The 25,908-nt window shown below is 36.4% G+C and overlaps 1 long non-coding RNA gene across 1 annotated transcript in view; it reads left to right on the top strand.

Annotated features, from left to right (window-relative positions):
• Positions 1-25,557, top strand: part of LOC123388304 — a 161,322-nt gene extending 135,765 nt beyond the window's left edge. Inside the window, exon 5 of the long non-coding RNA XR_006602853.1 lies at positions 23,380-25,557. This is a non-coding gene — a long non-coding RNA (uncharacterized LOC123388304). The remainder of the gene's footprint in view (positions 1-23,379) is intronic.
• Positions 25,558-25,908: the final 351 nt, after the last annotated feature.

Here is a 25,908-nt window from a genome sequence, read left to right as displayed (position 1 = left end):
AATGGGAGGAAGAATTGTCAAGATACTAGAAAGCATCACTCTGTTCTCACTCTACTTTTAATATCTGTTCTTATTGTTAAGCAATTATTAGCATTTTAAGAGTGATATTTTACTACTGTACAGTAAAATTTTCTGACTATGATTTGCTCAATGAAAATTACGTGACATTTATGAGGAAAATAACATTTTCAACATCAATATTATTATTTAATTCTTATTCTATATGCAATTTACCTTTATTTTCATCTTCAGTATTTCCTTTCATTGAGAAGCTATGCAATACAAGATTTATGCCCTATAATCCTGGTCTCATTGTTTTATCACATAAAATCAAAAAATAAAGGTAATTCCTAAAAAAGTCATCTTCTTTAGAAAATGTTACACAGGAAAAATAAAAAAGCATGGTTCATAGAATTGAAATTGATACCAATAATGATAAACAGTTGTCTGATTAGCAGTTGTGTGAGAAGAGCATAAATACCAAGTTATCTTACTAGGCTGGTTTTGTTTTGTTTTGTTTTTAAGATTTTACTTTTAAGTAATCACTACACCTAAAGTGGTACTGGAACTTAACAACCCCAAGATCAATACTCTGATGCTTTACTAACTGAGCCAGCCAGGCACCCCTGAATAGGTTTATAATGCAAACTATTTAACTATAAAAATGAAATGATTGGGAGCATATATCAGTTACTCTCTCTTTCAAGTTTCACTTCCATTGATAATTCTAGTAAATGAACTGACTAGTGAATTCTTAATTTAAAAAAAAGTAGCAATAGAAACTGTCTTCAAGGAAGTTCAGGCATTAGACTTACTCAAACAAGCTTTACATCAGCTTTTAAAAATGTCTTATTGTTGTGGTTTTGATTTGTATTTCCCTGATGCCGAGTGATATGGAGCACTTTTTCATGTGTCTGTTGGCCATCTCGATGTCTTCTTTGCAGAAATGTCTGTTCATGTCCTCTGCCCATTTCTTGATTGGATTATTTGTTCTTTGGGTATTGAGTTTGCTAAGTTCTTTATAGATTCTGGACACTAGTGCTTTATCTGATATGTCGTTTGCAAATATCTTCTCCCATTCAGTCAGTTGTCTTTTGATTTTGTTGACTGTTTCCTTTGCTGTGCAAAAGCTTTTGATCTTGATGAAATCCCAATAGTTCATTTTTGCTCTTGCTTCCCTTGCCTTTGGCGTTGTTCCTAGGAAGATGTTGCTGCGGCTGAGGTCGAAGAGGTTGCTGCCTGTGTTCTCCTCAAGGATTTTGATGGATTCCTTTTGGAGACAAACTATAAGTGACTCTTAATCTCACAAAACAAACTGAGGGTTGCTGGGGGGAGGGGGTTTGGGAGAAGGGGGTGGGATTATGGACATTGGGGAGGGTATGTGCTTTGGTGAGTGCTGTGAAGTATGTAAACCTGGTGATTCACAGAGCTGTACCCCTGGGGATAAAAATATATGTTTATAAAAAATAAGAAATTTTAAAAAATGTCTTATTGTTTTAGTTAGGACTTCTAGTTCAGTGTTGAAAGGGAGTGATGAAAGGGAACATCCCTGCCTTGTTGATCTTAGTGGGAAATGTTTGAGTTTCTCACCATTAAGTATGATGTTAGCTGTAGGATTTTTGATAGATATTTTTTTTATCATATTGAGGGAGTTCATTTGTATTCCTACTACATTTGTTTTTGTGCCTGGATTGTGGATGTTCTCAAATGTTCTTTCTGCATCTATTCATTTGATTGTATGAGTTTTCTTTTTTAGCCTCTTAATGTGATAGATTATATTAACTGATTTTCAAATGTTAAAATTTTGCATATCTGCAAGAACCACTTAGTTGTGATCTATTACTCTCTTATACATTATCGGATTCAATTTGCTAATGTCTTGTTGAGGATTTTTACATTCAAGTTCATAAGAGATATTGGTATGTAGTTTTCTTTTCTTGTGATATCTTTGTCTGGTTTTGCTATGGGGATAATGCCGGCCTCACAGTATAAGTTGGAAAGTACTCTCTCTGCTTCTATCGTCTGAAAGAAATTATAGAGAATTTATAATTCTCTATAAAAAAAAAAGAGTCAGAAACCCAAATGTAAGAAAAAAGTATGAAACTCTTAGAAGAAAATATGTGAGTAAATCTTCATGATCTTGGGTTATATCTTGGGTTAGACAGAAAAAACACAGGTGAAAAGAGCATACATAAATTGGACTTCATAGAAATAAAAAAAACTGTGTTTCAAAAAACACAATCATGAAATGAAAAATCATCCTATAAAATGGGGAAAATATTTGTAATCACAGAGCTGATTAAAGTATATAGTACCTAGAATATAGAAAAACTACCACTCTACAATGAGAAGACCAATCAACAAATTTTAAAATGGGAAAATATCTGAATAGACATTTCTCTAAAGAATATATATGATATCAGCCACAGCAACTTCTTTCAAGATATGTCTCCAAAGACAAAGGAAACAAAAGTGAAGATGATCTTTTGGGACTTCATCAAAATCAAAAGCTTCTACACAGCAAAGGAAACAGTCAAGAAAGCAAAGAGGCAACCCACGAAATGGGAGAAGATATTTGCAAATGACAGTACAGACAAAAGGTTGATATCCAGGATCTATAATGAACTCCTCAAACTCAACACACACAAAACAGACATATCAAAAAATGGGCAGAAGATATGGACAAACACTTCTCCAATAAAGACATACAAATGGCTATCAGACACATGAAAAAATGTTCATCATCACTAGCCATCAGGGAGATTCAAATTAAAACTACATTGAGATATCACCTTACACCAGTTAGAATGGCCAAAATTATCAAGACAGGAAACAACATGTGTTGGAGAGGATGTGGAGAAAGGGGAACCCTCTTACACTGCTGGTGGAAATGCAAGTTGGTGCAGCCTCTTTGGAGAACAGTGTGGAGATTCTTCAAGAAATTAAAAATAGAACTTCCCTATGACTCTGCCATTGCACTCCTGGGTATTTACCCCAAAGATACAGATGTAGTGAAAAGAAGGGCCATCTGTACCCCAATGTTTATAGCAGCAATGCTATAGCCATGGCAGCCAAACTGTGGCTATTAGCCATGGTCGCCAAACTGTGGAAAGAACCAAGATGCCCTTCAACGGATGAATGGATAAGGAAGATGTGGTCCATATACACTATGGAGTATTATGCCTCCATCAGAAAGGACAAATACCCAACTTTTGTAGCAACATGGACGGGACTGGAAGAGATTCTGCTGAGTGAAATAAGTCAAGCAGAGAGAGTCAATTATATGGTTTCACTTATTTGTGGAGCATAACAAAAAGCATGGAGGACATGGGGAGTTAGAGAGAAGGGGGTTGGGGTAAATTGGAAGGGGAGGTGAATCATGAGAGACTATGGACTCTGAAAAACAATCTGAGGGTTTGAAGTGGCAGGGGTTGGGAGGTCGGGGTACCAGGTGGTGGGTATTATAGAGGGCATGGATTGCATGGAGCACTGGGTGTGGTGAAAAAATAATGATACTGTTATGCTGAAAATAAACAAATGAAAAAAAGAATATATACAAATATTTATGCAAATTGAAAATATTATAAAATAGACAGTGGTCATGGTTGTATATATCTGTGTGAATACATTAAAAAACACTGATTTGTTCTTGAAAGGTTGAATATTATAGTTTTTAATTACACATGAGAAAAATCCTGGTGTTATTATCAGAATATTATATAATTATTATTTTTATTTGGGCCAAAATAATTCCTTAGCATTCTTTTATCATTTTATTGTATCAGGAATTCTTAAATCATCTGATATGAAACAGTTCAGTACTAACATTTAAGACTGAATAGATGTAAAACTCAGCTAGAATAAGAGAAATAATTAGAAGCAAATTGTTGTGAGTCCCTCTAAAAGTAAATGAGTACACATATCTAATTGGTAAGCCTAGGCCATAATAACATGTCTTATTAGGTAATTGAGATTAATTTTAGGAAGTCAAGTGACCTTTTCCTTAAGTTCAGATGCATATTGTTTCACCTGACCACCGTTATTTATACTGATGCAACATGAACCATTAACTATTAACTCTCTTGTCTCAGCAAAATTAATTCAGAGCAGTGCTTGAACCCTGGTTAATAAATGTAAGCTAGGAAAGCCTCTGGAATAAAATTGGTCCATTTTCTTTCTTTATCCTTTCTTTTCTTTTTTTCTTCTTCTTCTTACCATTGCCAGGATAATAATAAATTTTGGCTCAATTTTTCTTGTTGTTTGCATTCCTGCTGTTGGAAAAGCAGAACAAATTGTGCATATGAAAAAAAGTTCATTATCCCTCCAGGTAGTAATCTTGAGCACTCTGTGTTTACCTTAGTTTGGAGATTTCCAGGAGTAATTCCCAGGGAAACATGGTCCCCTATAGAGGTAGGGATTTTTAATATATGGAAATCTCTAACACCTGTTGCATAAACACAAGGCAGGTTTCAAGTAGTCAATTGAAAGTCTGATTTCGGGGTGCCTGGGTGGCTCAGTGGGTTGAGCCGCTGCCTTCGGCTCAGGTCATGATCTCAGGGTCCTGGGATCGAGTCCCACGTTGGGCTCTCTGCTCGGCGGGGAGCCTGCTTCCCTTCCTCTCTCTCTCTCTGCCTGCCTCTCTCTACTTGTGATCTCTCTCTGTCAAATAAATAAATAAAAATCTTAAAAAAGAAAAAAAAAAAAAGAAAGTCTGATTTCTTCTTAAGAATTAATTCTTCACCCTGGTGAAGAATATATCGTACAGTTTTTCACATCAGGGATAAGCCATCCTCAAGATTAGTAGATTCTCTTAGTAGAAATGAATAATTCCTGAGAAGCAGGCTAGAGAATCTCTAAAAAGAACATACTGGCTACTGTGGTGAGAATAGCTCCTGTATCAGTTGTTGCCCCTGGTGGGCAGGGGTGGTGTGGAAGGTTTTATTCGGAAGCATTCTGGGGTTTGTGGTGAGGATCCAGTTATTGCAAGATTGAAAGTTGGAGTTGACATATGAGAATAATCTAGTACACATGCGCACGCGCACATACACACACACACGCACACACACACACAACCTGTTGTAGAAACTTTGCCTTCGATAGTATTTAATGAAACATAAATTAGATGTTTATCAGGGGTATAAGTGAGAGTAAATATATTCAACGATCATAAAAACTCAAAGAAATTCACAGATAAGTGGCCTCTTCACATAATAGAGAAAGGCTGAGGGGAGTTAAGGGTGTGATAAAGGTGTCAATGTACAACATAACTTTGAAAAACCCTTTCAGGTCATTGTTAAACTTTATTTAAATAAAATATGAAGATCCGTAACAAAATAAACAGAAAAAAAGAAGACTAGCACAGATCTCTAAAACCAGACTACTTTTCTGTTATTGTGGATGGAAGATTTTTTATTTTGTGCCAATATTGTCTTGATTTGAAAATGTTGATTGAGGTGCCTGAGTGGCTCAGTGGGTTAAGCGTCTGCCTTCAGCTCAGGTGATGATCCCAGGGTCCTGGGATCGAGACCCGCATTGGGCTCTCTGCTCAGTGAGGAGCCTGCTTCCCTTCCTCTTTCTCTGCCTGCCTCTCTGCCTACTTATGATCTCTGTCTGTCAAATGAATAAATAAATAAATCTTAAAAAAAAAAGAAAATGTTGATTTATCTGCCCTTAGGCCCAGATCATCTACTTCTAGGCAATTTTTAAGACTCCTCAGCTCAAGGTCTCAGAGCCTTACTAGTTTGTAATAAATGGAATCTAAGGTTGGGAGTGGTATTCCCAGATTCATAGGATATCCATTTATCAGTTCATATGAAGAGTGTCAGAGGTCAATGAGATGCTAAAAGAATGACCCCATTGTAATTAGGGCCAAAAACAACCATCAGATCAAAGAAATATAGGATTTATAAAATGTTGGCTAATTTAAGAATATAATTTTTCTCTTCTAATTTTCTACTTTCTTTGGACTTGAGGGTGATATAGAAAATTGATTTTTTTATTAAAATGCAATGCCTTACAAACATTTCTTTTTTTTTTTTTTTAAAGATTTTATTTATTTGACAGACAAAGATCACAAGTAGGCAGAGAGGCAGGCAGAGAGAGAAGGAAGTGGGCTCCATGCCGAACAGAAAGCCCGATGCGGGGCTTGATCCCAGGATCCTGAGATCATGACCTGAGCTGAAGGTAGAGGCTTAAACCACTGACCCACCCAGGCACCCCCCTTACAAACATTTCTTAAAGATAGTACCAAAAAAATATGAGAACCTTTTTCATCAGACAGCTAGATTGTTATTCTCTAACAGAGTTAAAAGAGAATTTGAAAATACCAGAATCCTGATAAGGAAACTGTTTGTAGGGATTGCCTTAAAAAAAAAATCATGATCTTTTTTTCCCCAGGTTTTTTGAAACGTAATGAATGTATTGTATAAGTTTAAGGAGTTCAATGTGTTGATTTGACACACTTACATATCACAAAATGTTTCCTGCTATAGGGTTAGCTGACAAGTCCATCACATCAGAAAGTCTTCGAGGGATTGTGCAAAGCCAACACTGACGTAGGGTTGCCAGAAAAGATACAGGATGCTCAGCTAACTTTGAATTCCAGATAAACAACTCCTTTTTAGTATAAGTATTTCCCAAATAGTACATGGGCCTTCTTTCACTTTAAAAATTATTCATTATCTGAAATCCAAAGCTATCGGGGTATCTTTTTTTTTTTCTTTCTAAATATCTCACTCCTAGTCTGAAAGATTAGTCATTGGATTAAATGTCATAAACTAACTTTTCCCACTCTCTGTGCTCTTCAGCCAGAGTTTTCCAGTGGATGCCGGCTACCAGAAGCTGGAGTGAGAGGAACCCAACTCCTGTAGTCCACCCAGATTAGTCTCAGGCAGAGAGCAAGAGGGAAAATGTGGTATAGTGTATTTATTGCAAGGAGCAAAATGAACACAGCCAGCACACTTTATTATGGGCTTCCTCTCAGAATACATTTTAATCCATCTAGATCTGGAACTATCAGTAATATTGCACACTGTTTCTACAAAGCTATTGGGTGAAGCACTCGTGATCTCCTTTATGTAGAAAGAGCAAACCATTGAGAGTTTCCCATGTAACGAGGGGCCCGAGTGCTAAGTCTTGCCACACTGTGGAAAACTATTTCTTCTACTGTGCATTACAAAGCCAGCTCCCAACTATAGGGGTTAGTATCCAGGTCTGAACACCACTATCTAATTTGATACCAGCCTAAGCTTTCAATTCTGGCTCCATGGTATATTTTCATTCTGTCAACTGGCACAAACTCAAGTGTGTGTGTGTGTGTGTGTGTGTGTGTGTGAGAGAGAGAGAGAGAGAGAGAGGTATCTTTTTGCATAGTTCCTTGTTTGCAGTGGGGAGTCTTTGAATCAACTTAGTGTGCTGCTTAGTGCTTTAATTTTTCTCTTCCTCTGTTCAGCACATTGTAGGTCTATGCAATATCATAGAATTTGCTACACACTAGAAGTTCACCTTACCTTTACTCCAAAATTGGTAAAATAAAATTGAGAAGACTCAAAAAACTGAAATCCTGGATTAATTTTATAGCCTCATGATATAATACATATATTTAAATATTTTGTCAAATACAATGACGTACCAACCATGACTAACCATATCTTTAGATAATCGAATATTGTTTATATTTAAAATTACTCTATCACTATATTTCACTCAAATTATGCTTAATTAATAACAAGATATTGGACAATTGTCACAGTTATTTTTCTAACTATTGTTTGTAATGAAATGAAATTGCTGTTCAGGTACCAAGCTTTTATATTAATACTTCTTTCATTTTTCATTATTGACGAATCATATTTGCTTGCTGCAACTGTTTTCTTTAGTTATTTGGGTTTGTTTTATTTTTATGTCTCTTTGTTTATTGTTATATACAATACAGTGCACTATTTTTGGTTTACCTTTCTATGCATCTTGGCAAATGCAGAGAAGTCATGTAACCATCATCATAATCAAGATAGTTCCACAATCCAAGGAACTCCCTTCTGTTACTATTTGGCAATCAATCCCATCCTGATACCAACTCCTGACAAATACTACTCTTTCTGCCATTCCTTTAGTTGCCCCTCCCTAAATACTTTTTTAAAAATTTTAAACAATGTATTTGGGCTTAAAATATAAAAACAGGAAGAAAGTTTCCATCTATTTCTCATGCAGCTTCCACTAAAGTTTACATCTTACATAATATTGTAAAATTTTCAGAACCATCATCAAAATTAAAAATCATTGGAATTTCACCAGTTTTTCCACTACTTTTTTTCCCCCTTGCTCCAGGATCTCTTGCAAAATCCCACACTGTATTTTTTCACTTTTATTTTCCTTGGTCTTGTGCAATCATCAACTGTTCTTGATTATGTCTTTGTTTCATCATCTTAACATTTTCAAAGTCCAATAACTAATGTTGAATGTCCCTCAAATTAGATATGACTGGAGTTCTCACAACATGGACCAAAGCTCTTTGTTTTCCCAGGGTACCACAAAAATTATGTGTCCTTCTTAGTGCATCAGGTTATATTTTATCACCAGCTTATTACTGGTAATACTGGTTTCAGTCAATTAAGAAGGCTTCTGCCAAGATTATCCACTCTTAACTTAATGTTTCATCTCTATAGTTACTAAGTATCTTGGGACAGACACAAATCTTGATTTCTTATTTGACTGTTAGATGTGTTTATATTGGCTGACAAAATTCAGATCAAGTTTTCTATGTGCAATCTAATTTGTAGTTTGCTAGGTGAAAATTGCCTCTAGATATATGCATAAATAGGACCCACATTTCTCTGGGTTAAATTTCATATCAGTTATTTATTTATTTATTTTTAAATTTTTTATTTTTTATAAACATATATTTTTATCCCCAGGGGTACAGGTCTGTGAATCACCAGAGAGGGAGACAAACCATAAGTGACTCTTAATCTCACAAATTTCATATCAATTAGTCCATTCTTTTATATTTTATGGCTTCACCATTTTTAGGAATTGTATAATTCAATTTTAGTGTTTCCATTAATTCTCTGGGAAATATAATACGAATGCTCATGGACCCAACCAGCTAATCCAAATTTTAAAACTTTATGAGATTTTTTTTTAAAGAATTAAAAAGTTAATCTTGATTCAAATTTCCTTAGTTTAACAAGTTAACTTCAAGTTAAACTACGATTTTCTAAGAATTATTTTATGTGTTTACCTATATATTTAAAGGATGACCAAAAAATTTGTTTTCTGTTTTTTGGGGTTTTTTAAAGATTTTATTTATTTATTTGACAGTCAAGAGATCACAAGTAGGCAGAGAGGGAGGCAGAGGGAGAAGAGAAAGCAGGCTCCCCATTGAGCAGAGAGCCCAATGTGGGGCTTGATCCCAGGACCCTGGATCACGACCCGAGCCTAAGGCAGAGGCTTTAACCCACTGAGCCACTCAGGTGCCCCAAGAAATTTATTTTTAATCAAAACTAAAAGCAAGTGTTATACAAGTGCATCCATCGAAAATTATAGTATAAAATGATTAGAGTTGTTAGAAAATAAACTTTTGTTTTCCATGAAGATTTTCTGACCAAGCTTCACCTTAAAGCTGTCACTACTTTAAATTTCCATGTTATTTAGTATGGATATATCAAACAACAAAATGCGTTTTTATTAACCATTCTGTCTGATATGATTTTTGAGCCCTTTTAATTATCTTGCTAGTTCATAGTAAATTTATTCTCACTTTCTTTGAAGTTACTACTTTAAGAATTATTCTCTCTTGGGGAAGTTGGGTGGCTTAGTTGGTCAAGTGTTGGTCTTTGGCTCAAGTCAGAATCCCAGGGCCCTGGGATGGAGTCACACATCAGACTCTCTGCTCAGTGAGGAACCTGCTACTCCCTTTGTCTCCCTCCTCCCCCTGGCTTGTGTTATTCCTCTCTCCTTCTCTTCTTTGTCAAATAAATAAACAAAATATTTTTTAAAATTATTCTTTCTTATCTTTAAATAATTTACTTTCGGGGCTCCTGGGTGGCTCAGTGGGTAAAAGCCGCTGCCTTCGGCTCAGGTCATGATCTCAGGGTCCTGGGATGGAGCCCCACATTGAACTCTATGCTCAGCGGGGAGCCTGCTTCCTCCTCTCTCTCTGCCTGACTCTCTGCCTACTTGTGATCTCTGTCTGTCAAATAAATAAATAGCTTTAATAAATAAATAAATAAATAGATAGATAGATAATTTGCTTTCCACCTGCCTCTGCTCACCCTGACATTTGAAAGAGGCTAGAGCTCACACTGCTCGCTGTGATAAAACCAATGACATACAACTCTGCACATATATAATGTGCAGGTAATTACAGATAATTTTCACAGGGAATTATACATCATATTCTCACTTTCTTCAATTGTCCATTTAGCAAAATATGTAGATTCTTCTAAAAACAATGAAACACTTGTTTTGTCTTATTAATTTTCTCTTGTTGAATTCTGCTTTATAGAGACAAAACTCAGAGCCTGATATTGGACTTCCAACCTCCATAATAGTGAAAACCAATTTTTTTAAAATTTTTTTTAAGATTTTTTATTTATTTATTTGAGAGAGAGACAGTGAGAGAGATCATGAGCGAGGAGAAGGTCAGAGAGAGAAGCAGACTCCCGGTGGAGCTGGGAGCCCGATGTGGGACTTGATCCCGGGACTCCAGGATCATGACCTGAGCCGAAGGCAGTCGTCTAACCAACTGAGCCACCCAGGCGTCCCGTGAAAACCAATTTTTGTTGCTTGTCTGCCACCCAAAATATGGTAATTGTCATAGTAGCTCAAACTAACTAAAACATTTCACTAAGGAAGTTATACAGATGACAAATAAGCATTTTGAAAAGTTGCCCATCATACATCATTAAGGAAATGCAAATTAAAGCAAATTTGGGATACCAATATACACACATTAGAATGGCATAATCAAAAGCACTGACAACACCAAATGTTGACAAGAATATGCAACCAAAATTCTTGTCTTGCTGGAGGGAATGCAAAATGGTATAGCTACTTTGTAATAAGAGTTTAACAGTTTCTTATGATTCTGAACATAATCCTACCATGGAATCCATGAATTGCCCACCTTAGTTTTTCAAAGTAGTTGGGACTTATATCCACACAAAAGGCTGCATATGGATATTAATAGTCACTTTATTCATTATTGTTGAAATTTGGAAACAACCAAGATGTCATTTAGTGCATGAATGGATGAACTATGGTACATTCAGGCTATGGAATATTATTCAGTGCTGAAAAAAAATGAATTATCAAGCCATGAAAATATATAGAAGAACCTTAAATTCATATTACTAAGTGATAGGAGCCAGTCTGAAAAGGCTATATACCATGTGATTCCAACTATATGACTTTCTGAAAAAGCAAAACTATGGAGGCATTAAAGAGATCAGTGGTTGGCAGGAGTTCAGGGAGGTGGGGGGTGAATAAGTAGAACACAGAAGGATTTTAAGGCATTGAAAATATTCTATGTGACACTATAAAGATGGATATATTGCTTTACACAAACCCATAGAATGTAAAACATCAAGAGAAAGCCCTAATGTAAGAATAATCAATGTTGGGATTATAGTTTTTTTTTCAATTAAAAAATAAAAAGCATCTGAGAAATTATTGATGCTTAGGAATATGTAAAACAGTTTTTGAAAATTCCATTTATCCATGAAGATGAAAGGCAAAATGAAAATACAATGCAAAAGTGACTCTTATTATCAGGATGACAGTTTACCCTCCTTCTTTTTTTTTTTTAATTTTTTATTTTTTATAAACATATATTTTTATCCCCAGGGGTACAGGTCTGTAAATCACAGGGTTTACACACTTCACAGCACTCACCAAAGCACATACCCTCCCCAATGTCCATAATCCCACCCCCTTCTCCCAACCCCCCTCCCCCCAGAAACCCTCAGTTTGTTTTGTGAGATTAAGAGTCACTTATGGTTTGTCTCCCTCCCAATTCCATCTTGTTTCATTGATTCTTCTTCTGCCCTCCTTCTTAATGCACCAAATTAGAGAGTATTTGTGGACAATGCAAAAACAAAACAAAAATACCTTATTGATTTATCATGTTTTTACTGAGTCCTTTTTCAGTCTGAACTCCTAAGTCATAGATGACTCCAGCTTTTTTTTAAGTAATTTTATATTTGAGTCAGACAAATGTTTAGCATCTTTACCCAGCACAGCTGTCATGGGTGAGGGTTCACATACACTTGAAGAAGTAGACAGCTGCTATGCTCATATTACCATGCCATAGTTATATCAATTACCATTCAAAACAATGTCATGTAACTATTGATATTTTTCTACAAGCCTATTATCTTGAGTATCATAGGTGGCTAAGTCATTATCAAAGTTCCATTATCTTTAATTACAGCAAAGTAATTGGCATAGTGATCATAAGAAACCTAAAGATCTCAAAGTTCCCAATAGAGCAAACAACAAACTGTTACAATCTTTGCATAAATGAAGAGCAGTTTGATTAAGGAGTTTCTTTTGAATGATTATCAAACATAAACAGCCAGCTTTCATTCAGGGTAATTAAAAAAACTGTATATTAGGAGAAAGGCATTATCCAGGCAGGAATGAAAGCTTCTATGCAAAGTTACAATCTGGGAATTGGTACTTCATTCTCACCACTTCAGTGAATAACGTGTTCTCAGATATATATGAAAATTTGGAGGAATAAAAAGACACTATCTCTAAATAAGATAGAATGACTCAGGTCTTTACCATTAGGATTAGTTGTTTGACTTGAAGAAATTAAATTTGTAATATTTTGTGAAACAAATCTCACTCTCCTGTATATATCTTTTATCTATTTTCTTCATTTTATATATCTTTAAAGCAATGTTATGATTTTATAGATAATATAATTACATAGGCATGGCCTTTAAAAATATGATGTGTTAAAAAAGAAATGATGTGTAGGAGAGGAGTCAAGATGGCGGAGTAGCAGCAGATGGAGATGACATCAGATTGCAGGAGTCTAGTTAGATAGTTATCAAACCATTCCAAACACCTACAAAACCAACAGGAGGTTGAAGAAGAGCAGCAATTCTAGAAACAGAAAACTGACCACTTTCTGAAAGGTAGGACGTGTGGAGAAGTGAATCTGAAGCCCCTGGAAAATGGACTGTAGTGGGAGGGGCCAGCTCCCAGCAAGCAGTGGAGCAACAGAGCACAAAATTTGAACTTTTAAAAGTCTGCTCCACTAAAGGATATCACTCCAGAGGCTAAGCAGAGGTGGAGCCCTCATGGGGACAGCATGGCCTCAGGTTCCATGGGGTCACAGAAGGATCGGGGGTGTCTGAGTGTAGCAGAGCTTGAAGGTATTAGAGCAGGGAAGCCGGCAACAAAGACGGAGCAGAGGAGTGAGCTCTCAGCTTGGGATTACCTTAAACTGTGATTCGTGGCACAATCTGACCACTGCTCTTTGAACAAGGGCCCAAAAGTGGCAGATCCCAAGAGAGCCACTAGAAGAGCAGAGTGGCAGGAATCTGCTGAGTTTGGAGACTCCAAATGGGGCTGTGTGCCAGAGACAGAAATGCTCTTTCACAGGCCAGGTGAGCTCAGAGGGTGGCCGGAGACCAAAGAGATGGGAGTGATTGAGTGCTTCTCTCTGAGGACACACTGAGGAGTAGGGCCCTGAGCTCTTGGTTCCTTTGACCAGAGATTGGGAGGCTGCCATTTTTATTCCTGTCCTGCAGAGCTCTACAGAAAGCATTTGGGGAACAAAAGTTCCCAAGAGTAAACTTGAACAGATTACTTAGCCTGGCCCCTGACAAGGTCAGGGCAAATTCACCTCGGGCAAAGACATTTGAAAATCACAACAGGACCCTCCCCCAGAAGAGCAACAAGAACATCCAGCCAAGGTCAAACTCACTGATCATGAACAGCAGAATTCCAGAGAAGGGGAAAGCAAGCATGGAATTCATGGCTTTCTCCCCATAATTCCTTAACCTTGCAAAGTTATTAATTTTTTTAAATTTAATTTTAGTTTTTTTCATATTTTAATTTTTTACTTTTTCTCTTTCTTCTTTTAACATTTTAAAATTACTTTATCTTAACAATACCTTTCTAAAAATATACAAGCCTTTTTAAACCTTCATTATTATAGTCATATTTTATCCTTCATTGGACCAAACTTTATTTTTTGTAAACATATAGGGTTTTTTCCTTCTAAAAAAATTTTGGGATACAACTTCTTCTAATAGATCATAATATACCCTAAATGTAGCACAAGGCTTTGTTCTAGTCTCCATCCTAATCATATTCTCTCCATTTTCATTTTCTTTCTTTTCCCAACAAACATATCTTATCAATTCCTTTTTTAGAATTTTTTTAAATTTTTATATTTACATTCATATTCCATCCCTTCATCATGTTTATGCTTATTATTGTATATATATGTTTTCTTCCTTTAAAATTTTGTGAGGTTAAAAAAAAATTTTAAAAATAAAATTTTGTGAGGTAGTTTCTTCTAAGAGACCAAAATATACCCCAAACCAAGTGGGTGGCTCTGTTCTACTCACCAGTCTAATACACACACACACACACACACACACCACACACATATATATTTTTTAATTTAAAAAAAAAATTTACCCAAATTACCCCTTTCTTCTCCCCCTGATTTGGGGTCTCTTTTAATTTGGTTAGTGTACATTTTTCTGGGGTCTTAGCCACCCTTCTAGTATTTTTATTCTCTTATTCACATATTCTTATATGGATAAAATTACAAGCCTGAAAAACTCACCACCAAATAAAATAAAATAAAAAAGAACAAAAGGCAGTACTGAAGGCTAGTGACCTAATCAATATGGACATTGGTAATATGACAGATCTAGAGTTTAGGATGATGATTCTCAAGGTGCTAGCAAGCCTCAAAAAAGGCATGAAAGATATTAGAGAAACCACTTCTGGAAAAATAAAAGCCCTTTTGGGAGAAATAGGAGAACTAAAATCTAACCAAGCTGAAATTTTTTAAAAAGCTATTAATGTGGTGCAATAAAAAATGGAGGCTTTTACTGCTAAGATAAATGAAGCAGAAGAGAGAATTAGTAATATAGAAGACCAAATGACAGAGAATAAAGAAGCTGAGCAAAAGAGAGACAACTACTGGAACACAAGGGGAGAATTTGAGAGATAAGTGATACTATAAGATGAAACAATATTAGAATAATTAGGATTCCAGAAGAAGAAGAAAGAAAGAGGGGGAAAGAAGGTATGTTGGAGTGAATTATTGTAGAGAATTTCCCTAATATGGCAAAAGGAACAAGTATCAAAATCCAGGAGGTGCAGACTACCCCCTTCAAAATCAATAAGAATAGATCCACACATCATCATCTAATAGTAAAAAAATACAAGTCTTAGTGACAAAGGGAAAAGCCTGAAAGCATCCTGGGACAAGAAGTCTATAACATACAATGGTAAAAATATTAGATCGGCAGCAAACTTATCCATAGAGACCTGGCAGGCCAGAAAGAACTGGCATGATATATTCAGAGCACTAAATGAGAAAAACATACAGCCAAGAATACTATACCCAGCTAGGCTGTCATTGAAAAGAGAAGGAGAGATAAAAAGCTTCCAGGACAAACAAAAACTAAAAGATATTTGCAAACACCAAGCCAGCCCTATAGGAAATATTGAAAGGGGTCCTCTAAGCAAAGAGAGAACCTAAAAATAGTAGATCAGAATGGAACAGAGACAATATATAGTAACAGTCACCTTACAGGCAAAAGAATGGCACTAAATTTATATCTTTCGATAGTTACTCAGAATGTAATGGGCTAAGTGCCCCAATCAAAAGACACAGGATTTCAGAATGGATAAAAAACAAAACCCATCAATATACTGTCTATAAGAAATTCATTTTAGACCCAAAGACACCTACAGATTTAAAGTGAGGAGGTAGAAAACAATTTACCATGCTAATGGACATCAAAAGAAAGCTGGGGTGCCAATCCTTATATCAGATAAACTAGATTGTAAGCTAAAGACTAGAATAAGAGATGAGGAAGGATAATATTTCATTGTCAAATGGTCTGTCCAACAAGAAGATCTAATAATTTTAAATATCTATGCCCCTAACATAGGAGCAGCCAACTATATAAACCAATTAACAACAAAATCAAAGAAACACATCAACAATAATACAGTAATAGTAGGGGACTTTAACACCCCCTCGCTGAAATGGACAGATCACCCAAGCAAAAGATGAACAAGGAAATAAAGGCCTTAAAGGACACACTGGACCAGATGGACATCACAGATATATTCAGAACATTCCATCCCAAAGCAATAGAATACACATTCTTTTCTAGTGAACATGGAACATTCTCGAAAATAGATCACATCCTGGGTCACAAATCAGGTCTCAACCACTACCAAAAGATTGGGATCATTCCCTGCATATTTTCAGACCACAATGCTCTGAAGCTAGAACTCAATCACAAGAGGAAAGTTGGAAGCCAATACATGAAGGCTAAAGAGCATCCTACTAAAGAATGAATGGGTCAACCAGGAAATTAAATAAGAATTGAAAAAAATTCATGGAAACAAATGACAATGAAAAAACAACAGTTCAAAATCTGTGGGACACAGTGAAGGCAATCCTGAGAGGAAAGTATATAGTGATACAAACCTTTCTCAAGAAAAAAGAATGGTCTCAAATACACAATCTAACCCTATAGCTAAAGAAGCTGGAGAAAGAACAGCAAAGAAAGCCTAAACCCAGCCGGAGAAGAGAAATCATAAAGAACAGAGCAGAAATCAATGAAATAGAAATGAAAAAAAAAAAAAAAAAAAAAAAAAAAAACCAGTAGAACAAATCAACAAAACTAGGAGCTGGTTCTTTGGAAGAATTAATAAGATTGATAACCCCCTGTCCAGACTTATCAAAAAGAAAAGAGAAAGGACCCAAATTAGTAAAATCATGAATAAAAGAGAAATCACAACCAACTCTAAAGAAATACAAACAATTATAAGAACATATTATGATCAACTACATGCCAGCAAATTTGACAATCTGGAAGAAATGGATGCATTTCTAGGATGTATAAACTACCAAAACTGATCCAGGAAGAAATAGAAAACATGAACAAACCCATACCCAGTAAGGATTTTTGAAGCAGTCATCAAAAATCTCCCAACGAACAAGAGCGCAGGGCCAGACAGCTTCCCAGGGGAATTCTACCAAGCATTTAAAGAAGAGTTATTCCTGGGCGCCTGGGTGGCTCAGTGGGTTAAGCCGCTGCCTTCGGCTCGGGTCATGATCTCAGGGTCCTGGGATCGAGTACCGCGTAGGGCTCTCTGCTCAGCAGGGAGCCTGCTTCCTCCTCTCTCTCTCTGCCTGCCTCTCTGCCTACTTGTGATCTCTCTCTGTCAAATAAATAAATAAAATCTTTAAAAAAAAAAAAATAAAGAAGAGTTATTCCTATTCTCCTGAAACTGTTCCAAAAAATAAAAATGTAAGGAAAACTTCCAAACTCATTTTCTAAACTCATTTTATGAAGCCAACATTACCCTGATCCCAAAACCAGATAAAGACCTCATCAAAAAAGAGGATTACAGACCAATATCCTTGATGAACACAGATGCAAAAATTGTCACCAAAATACTAGCCAATAGGATCCAACAGTACATTAAAAGGATTATTCATCACAACAAAGTGGGATTTATTCCAGGGCTGCAATATTGATTCAACATCTGCGAATTGATCAATGTGATACAATACATTAATAAAAAAAAAAAAAGAACAATAACTATGGTACTCTCAATAGATGCTAAAAAAGCATTCAACGAAGTATAGCATCCTTTCTTGATCAAAACTCTTCAAAGTGTAGGGACAGAGGGTACATCCTCAATATCATCAAAGCCATCTATGAAAATCCCAAAGTGAATATCATTCTCAATGGAGAAAAACTGAGAGCTTTTCTGCTAAGGTCAGGGACACAGCAGGGATGGCCATTATCACCACTGCTATTAAACATATTACTAGAAGTCCTAGCCTCAGCAATCAGAGAACAAAACGAAATTAAAGGTATCTAAATCGGCAAAGAAGAAATCAAACTATCACTCTTTGCAGATAATAAGATGTTTTATGTGGAAAACCCAAAAACTCCCCTCCAAATCTGCTAGAACTTGTACAGGATTTCAGTAGAGCGTCAGGATATAAAATCAATGCACATAAATCAGTTGCATTTCTATACACCAACAAGACAGAAGAAAGAAAAATTAGTGGGTAAATCCCATTTACAATTGCACACAAAACCCTAAGATACCTACAAATACACCTAACCAAAGAGGCAAAGAATCTGTACTCAGAAAACTATAAAGTACACATGAAAGAAACTGAAGACACAAAGAAACGGAAAAATGTTCCATGCTCATGGATTGGAAGAACAAATATGGTGAAAATGTCAATCCTACCTAAAGCAATATACACATTTAATGCAATCCCTATCAAAATATCATCCATTTTTTTCCAAAAAAATGGAACAAATAATCCTAAAATTTATATGGAACCAGAAAAGACCTCAAATAGCCAGAGGAATGTTGAAAAAGAAAGCCAAAGTTGGTGGCATCACAATTCCAGACTTCAAGCTCTATTACAAAGCTGTCATCATCAACACAGTGTGGTACTGGCACAAAAACAGTCACATAGATCAATGGAATGGAAGAGAGAGCCCAGAAATGGACCCTCAACTCTATGGTCAACTCAACTTTGACAAAGCAGGTAAGAATGTTCAATGGAAAAAAGACAGTCTCTTCGACAAATGGTGTTGGGGAAATTGGACAGCCACATGCAGAAGAATAAAACTGGACCATTTCCTTTCAACACACACAAAAATAGACTCAAAATCGATGAAATACCTCAACATGAGACAGAAATCCATCAAAATCTTTGAAGAGAACACAGGCAGCAACCTCTTTGACCTAAGCTGCAGTAACTTCTTCCTAGAATCATCTCCAAAGGCAAGGGAACAAGGGCAAAAATAAACAATTGGGACTTCATCAAGATCAAAAGCTTTTGCACAGCAAAGGAAAGAGTCAACAAAACCAAAAGACAACTGACGGAACAGGAGAAGATATTTGCAAATGACATACCAGATAAATGGCTAGTATCCAAAATCTATAAAGAACTTATCAAGCTCAACATCCAAAGAACAAATAATCTAGTCGAGAAATGGGCAGAGGACATGAATAGACATTTCTGCGAAGAAGACATCCAGATGGCATCAAGAACATGAAAAAATGCTCCACATCACTTGGCATCAAGGAAATACAAATCAAAACACGATGAAATACCACCTCACAGCAGTCAGAATGGCTAAAATTAATAAGTCAGGAAACTACAGAAGTTGGAGAGGATGCAGAGAAAGGGGAACCCTCCTACACTGTTGGTGAACATGCAAGCTGATGCAACCACTCTGGAAAACAGCATGGAGTTTCCTCAAAAAGTTGAAATTAGAGCTACCCTATGACCCAGCAATTGCACTACTGGGTATTTACCCTAACGATACAAATGTAGTAATCCAAAGGGGCACGTGCACCCGAATTTTTATAGCTGTAATGTTATAGCAGCATCAATGTCCACAACAGCCAAACTATGGAAAAACCTAGATGTCCATCAACAGATGAATGGATAAAGAAGATGTGGTATATATGCATATACAATGGAATACTATGCAGCCATCAAAAGAAATGAAATCTTGCCATTCGCAATGACAGGGATATAACTAGAGGGTATTATGTTGAGCAAGATAAGTCAATAAGAGAAAGATAATTATCATATGACCTCCCTGATATGAGGAAATTGAGGAATTTGAAATTGGGGGGCTTGGGGAGTAGGTAAGGAATAAATGAAAAAAGATGGGATTGGGAGGGAGACAAACCATAAAAGACTCTTAATCTCACAAAACCAACTGAGGGTTGCTGGGGGGTAGGGGTAGGGAGAGGGTGGTGGAGTTAGGGACATTGGGCAGGATGTGTGCTGTGGTAAGTGCTGTGAAGTGTGTAAGCCTGATGATTCACAGACTTGTACTCCTGTGTCTAATAATACATTATATGTTAATAAAAAATAAGAAATTAAAAAATATGATGTGTATACTGAATCAAATAATGGTCAGATGAACCTTTGGGTCAAGGGACGTCCTACAAATTAAGTGCCTGTTTGAGTCAAAAATGCCATAGTACTAAAAGACAAAGGACAACTTAGGAAGTGTTCCAGACTGAAGAATACTAAAGAGGTATGTCAACTAAATGCAATGCATGATTTTGAATTGGATGCTGAACCTACAAAGTCAATTAGAATTCTCAGCAACATTTTAACATCCCTGGAATCGATAATAAAATTTTACCAATGAAAGTGTCCTGATTTGATGATTGTACTATTGTGATAAAAGGAAACGTTGGTGTCTTTAGGACGGCACACTTAAACAGTACCCAGTAATTTGTCACCATACCTGCAGCTTAAGTTTTTCAGAAAAATATTTTGTATGTATGTATATAGATAAGTAGATGGATAGATAGATAGATATTTGCATACCAATACTTTGACAGGAATGATAAGATGTATGTGGTGAATGTTAAAAAGTAGGAAACCTGAGAGAGCATGCGTATTTGCACTATTTTTTTATATTTTATAACTTTTCAAATTTGGGAATATTTCAATTGAATTATACTGGAGACCAAGAAAGCCCCTAAGTTTAGAGATGTAAATAGGAAAGGAATCTACCATTTTTTAATCTGAGATGTCTATCCTGTTACCAGCTCAGAGGTAAGGAAAAAAAAAAAAAGAAGAAGAAAAGGGAAAAAGATAGGGGGGAAGAAAAAAACAGTTATTTCCTAAGTTTCCGTTGTTATAACATTGACAATTTTTTCAAACCCAATGTATAGAAGAATAATTTTTCTCTCTCTCTTTCTTCTTTCCTTCTCATAAAATATTAATTAGACATCCAATATACATTAGGTGCATTTCACAGTACAAAGATAGAAGCTAAAAGCAGAGTATACTCTTAGGGGGAAAAAATCTTACGAATCAACTCACAATTGTATATCATTTATTTCTGCTCTAAACTTTATTATTCCCCAATTCTGCTGGCTTTAGGCTTCACTTTTTTTTTTTTTTTAACATGTCATTGGAGGAACCTGAAGTGTGTGGTTTACGGAGGTAAATCACAACAATAGCAGAACCCTGATTCAACTAGTTTAATTCAATCCCCTGCCTTAAGGTCTAATAGAAAAGTGTGCCATATCCACACATAAAAACACTTGTCTCAGTCTCTACTGTTCTATACTAGATGTCTGACATTTAAAAAATATATACATATAAAGCATATAAAAAAAAGAGACCCAAAGACAAAGCAAAAATCAGACTCAAATATGACAAAGGGAAGTTAAGGTATCTAAAATTAAGTTGCCGCTAATGGAAAAAGTGAAATGCATGCAATATATGGATGATTTCAGCAGAGAAATGGAAACTCTAAGAAATAATGTACCATAAATACCAAAAAAATAAAAAAAAATACAAATATAAAAATGAAGAATGTTCCAACAGGATCTTCTAAGATTTCAACCCAGCCAGGGAAAGAATTAGTAAATCTGAATATCATTCAATAGAAATTATCCAAAAAAAAAATATAAATAGAAACAAAATAAAGCAGAGGACAAAGATGACTTCTATAATTGCAATATAAGGAGCACTGCCAAAACATTCCTCAGTGAATATATCCTAATTAGTGAAAAGTTTTAAGAAATTTTCAATTATTAAAAATGTTAAAACCTGTGGAAATTTTCCAAAGGACCTGGAGCAAATTAAGAAATATTTATTCAGAAAATATACTTAATCTTAGTAAGAATATCAAGCATCTATAGTACTTAAGCCACAACCCATGGCCTCTTTCTCATTCTCCCGCTCCATATGATAGAAGCCCTACAAGACAGATGTGTCCAAGAAAACAGGTGTTCCTCTTTTCTCAGTCCCCAGTCCCTTGGGATACCTGATATCTCCTTAGGAAAGACAAATGATCACCATTCCTTATCTACCATAGCTCCAGTTCCATGTTGCAGTGGGTAAAATCCAAGTGATGTGGTCAAGGTATCAGGGTCTCCCTTTTTCCACCCAGCATTGTCTTGTAAAGTGACACATAATCATAATAAAATATGTGTTTCAATTTTCTTTTTAAATTGTCTTTGTGTATGGCTGCCTTTACAAAGCTTTGAAGGGGAGAAAAATATTATTTTGTTGCACAGATAAAGTATCTAATATTGTACATAATACACTCTGTTATTAAACTACAGTCAGCCACTCAGCTGTATTCTTTGGGCCTCCTCTTTCAAGTCTCTCATCAACTGGAAAAACAAACACTAAGTACAACAAAGACAGAACAAGAAAATATGAAAACATTTTCCAGATTTTTTTTTATTATGTTCAGTTATCCCACATATAGTAGTACATCATTAGTTATTGATGTAGTGTTCAACAATTCATTAGTTGTGTATCATTCTTCCAAGTTATTTATGGAAACCAATTCAACTCTCACAAGTTTCTTCTTAGGAACTGAGAACTGCCTTTCTTCCATTATACCCAATAATTTTCAGTATATTTTGATAAGAGCAATTTTTGCATTCAATTCTATTTACCAGTATAGAAAATAGAAACTACAAAAGGGGAAAATGAATGTTAAGAGTTAGGAAATAAAATTTTAAATTATATGTAAAATTCCTAAAGAGTTGGGAAAATTTATTTGCAACTTCAGAGATCCACAGTGAGTGGATAAACACTTCTCAGTGAAACTCTCTGTGCCTCCTGGATTTGGATATCTGATTCATTCCCCAGATCAGGGAAGTTTTCAGTTGTAATTTGCTCAAATAAACCTTCTGTCTCCCTTTTCGGTCTCTTCTTCTGCAACTCTTAGGATAGGAATGTTATTATGTTTGATGTAGTTACTGAGTTTCCTAGTCCACTTTCATTCTTCAGGGTTTTTCTTTCTCTCTTTTGATGAGCTTCATTATTTTCCATAATTCTATCTTCTATATCACTTATTCATTCCTCTACCTCTTCCATCCTTATAGCCATTATATTTAGTCAGTTTTGAATAATTGTTTTTACTCTTTTTTTTTTTAAATTTTGGCTTGATTGGCTTTAACCTCTTTAATGTCTATGGTAAGGATATTCCTTATGTTTTCTGTGTTATTCTCAAGCCCAGTTAGTAATCTTATGATAATTGCTGTAAAGTTGGGATCAAGGCATATTACTTATATCTGTTTTGATTAGATCCCTGACAGTAACCTTTTTTTTTTTTTTTTCTCTTATAGGATGAATTTCTCTGTCTCGGCATTTTGTCTAGGTTTCTATCTTCCTCCCTGTGTTAAGAAACCCTGTTGTTTCCTGCTCCTGAGAGTAATGGATTTATGAAGAAGAGGTCATCTACTGCTCAGGGCCTGGTGCTTCAGGAAGCATTTCTGGTATATGCTGTCTGCACTCTGCTGCTGTGTTATGACTGCTCAATCCTTCAGTTGAGTCCTCTGCGGTCTCTCCTTGCCTGCAGTGGGGACTGTCTGGACCTTGGCCAGAGTGTGACAGGTTTACCTAGGTATGCTCTAGTCTGCTTACTAAGAGAACTGATGCTATTTCTACTAGAACTGAGGCTTTGCAGAACTCTATGATAAGTACACATGATACATGCAGGCTTTGTGTTGATTTCCTGTGTGTGAGGCCTGCTTGGTGTTGTTAGGCACACTTGCCCTAGAAAAAACAGTACCAGCAGAGCACAGTGGGACAGGATTTGGTGAAAGCCATTTAGTCACTGCTAGCACTGTGCTATTTCCTGAAGTTGGTTTATGCTGAGGACGAGGGGAGGGAATGGCACCAGCTGACTCCTTTGTCCCTGGAGAGTGGAGTCTGTGCCTGCTCCTCTCAAGGAAGGATTCTCAGCAGAGAGAACAATTTCCCCTTCATGCATCACAGGCGCTTTTCACATCACAGATTTCACACCGTCTATCTCTGGATTGCTTGCCTGCCTAAAGCAATGCAGAGCAACCTGGGCTCTATCTTAGCTAGGCTGCTGACTTTCAAAATCCCAAACTTCTGACACCTGGGGTGGTGGAGACCTGTCCTGGTCCTCTAGGAAAGCATCTCACCATGCTGGGACTGATTCAGGGTTTGATCCAGAAGGGAAGTAGTACCAGAGTTCAAGGACATGGGTTCTGAAGCCAGCAGGCAAAATAGCCAGTGCCCAGTTAGCTGCCCTCAGCAGAGGTCTCTGTGCCTATGCTGAGGGGGTGGAGGAGGGAAATGATGCCCACCTTTTGTTTTGTCCCCAGAGGGACAATGCTGCCTCTTACAGGTGTGCTCCAAATAGAATAAAGATTCTCTCCCTCTGTCACTTATGTGATCCTCAGATCACACAGTCTTCGAGGTTATTTGTCTGCCTCTACTCGGGGTCTCTTTTTAGCCAAGCCTGGGGACCCCTGAAACTCTAGTTTTTGAGCCCCACAAAAATCAGCCCCTCTCATTTCCCCAGCTAATGGCTTTGGGGAAGTGTGTGCTTGTCTCCGTTTTCTCCACTCTCTTTTGCCTTTCTCTGCAACCAGAGCTCACTTTCCCACCACAGCACCCACGATCTGTTTCTCCCCCAAACTACATCTTCACATTTCCTACCTTCTCGAAGTAGCCTCTTCTCAGCTTCTATATCACTTGTCAGGGTGTTTGTGTAGTTTGCTCTATCAGTCGTCAGGGTGATTGCTTAAGTGTTCAGAATGATTCAATAGTTACCCAGCTGTATTCAAGGGAGGAGCAAGACTTGGGTCCTCCTACTATGCTGGCGTCTTAGCTCCCCTGACCCTGCAGTGTCCTCCCTTGAGATTCTGGAGGATAGGAGAGATGATTAGCAAAGTGGAATTCAACATTTCTGGGTAAACTAACCAAATTAGATGTAATAGCAGCCCAAAACCCATACAAATCCTTAACACAGTATTCTGATTTAACATTATGACTAAATTTGACATTATACTTTCAGAATATGTAATGCATTAAATGGCAAACAATCCTAGAACCAGTGCAGCTTTTTATATTCTTGAGAACAATAGAGAAGATAACTATCTGCTAAGCTATTATTAATATTCTCCTTCTTTTATGACTGCATTTTAAATTAGTTGACTAATTCAAATCCCATTCAATTCCTTGCCAAGAATGACACTTTGGGAAGGAGTGCCTGAAAAGATATTTCCTATGTGTATGAACATCAAATATCCTAAATATGATTTTTCAGCTGGTAGAAAGTAAGCCTGTATCAAAGACAAATTCTGTTCTGGATATTCCCAAATCTGGAAACACAGGCAAAGTTCAGATTTTTTTAAAAAATAATAGCTTTAAACACATTTCAAACATCTTAGAAGTTATTTTATACAGATGATAAATATTCACGTTTCTTTTTTTTTTTTTAAGATTTTATTTATTTATTTGACAGAGAGAAATTACAAGTACACTGAGAGGCAGGCAGAGAGAGAGAGAGGAGGAAGCAGGCTCCCCGCTGAGCAGAGAGCCGGATGTGGGACTCGATCCCAGGACCCTGAGATCATGACCTGAGCCGAAGGCAGCGGCTTAACCCACTGAGCCACCCAGGCGCCCAATATTCATGTTTCTTAATTAACACTAAGGCAGTCCTTAAGTTGTTTTACCCTTCTTTTTAGCCCTGCAATAAACTAAAATATGATAAATACAATGCTACTTTAATGTTACAGCTTTTTTAAAAAAAATTTGTTTCCTCCTACTGGTGAGTATTTTTCAAATCCATTTAATATTTATAAGAAATTCAATGTTTTTTTTTCCTAGACAGTAGAATG

This window comes from Mustela putorius, unplaced genomic scaffold, assembly GCF_011764305.1.
Source record: "Mustela putorius furo isolate JIRA1106 unplaced genomic scaffold, ASM1176430v1.1 tig00003898_pilon_pilon_pilon, whole genome shotgun sequence".
Classification (NCBI taxonomy): domain Eukaryota; kingdom Metazoa; phylum Chordata; class Mammalia; order Carnivora; family Mustelidae; genus Mustela; species Mustela putorius.
This window is presented reverse-complemented; position numbering and strand designations above follow the sequence as displayed.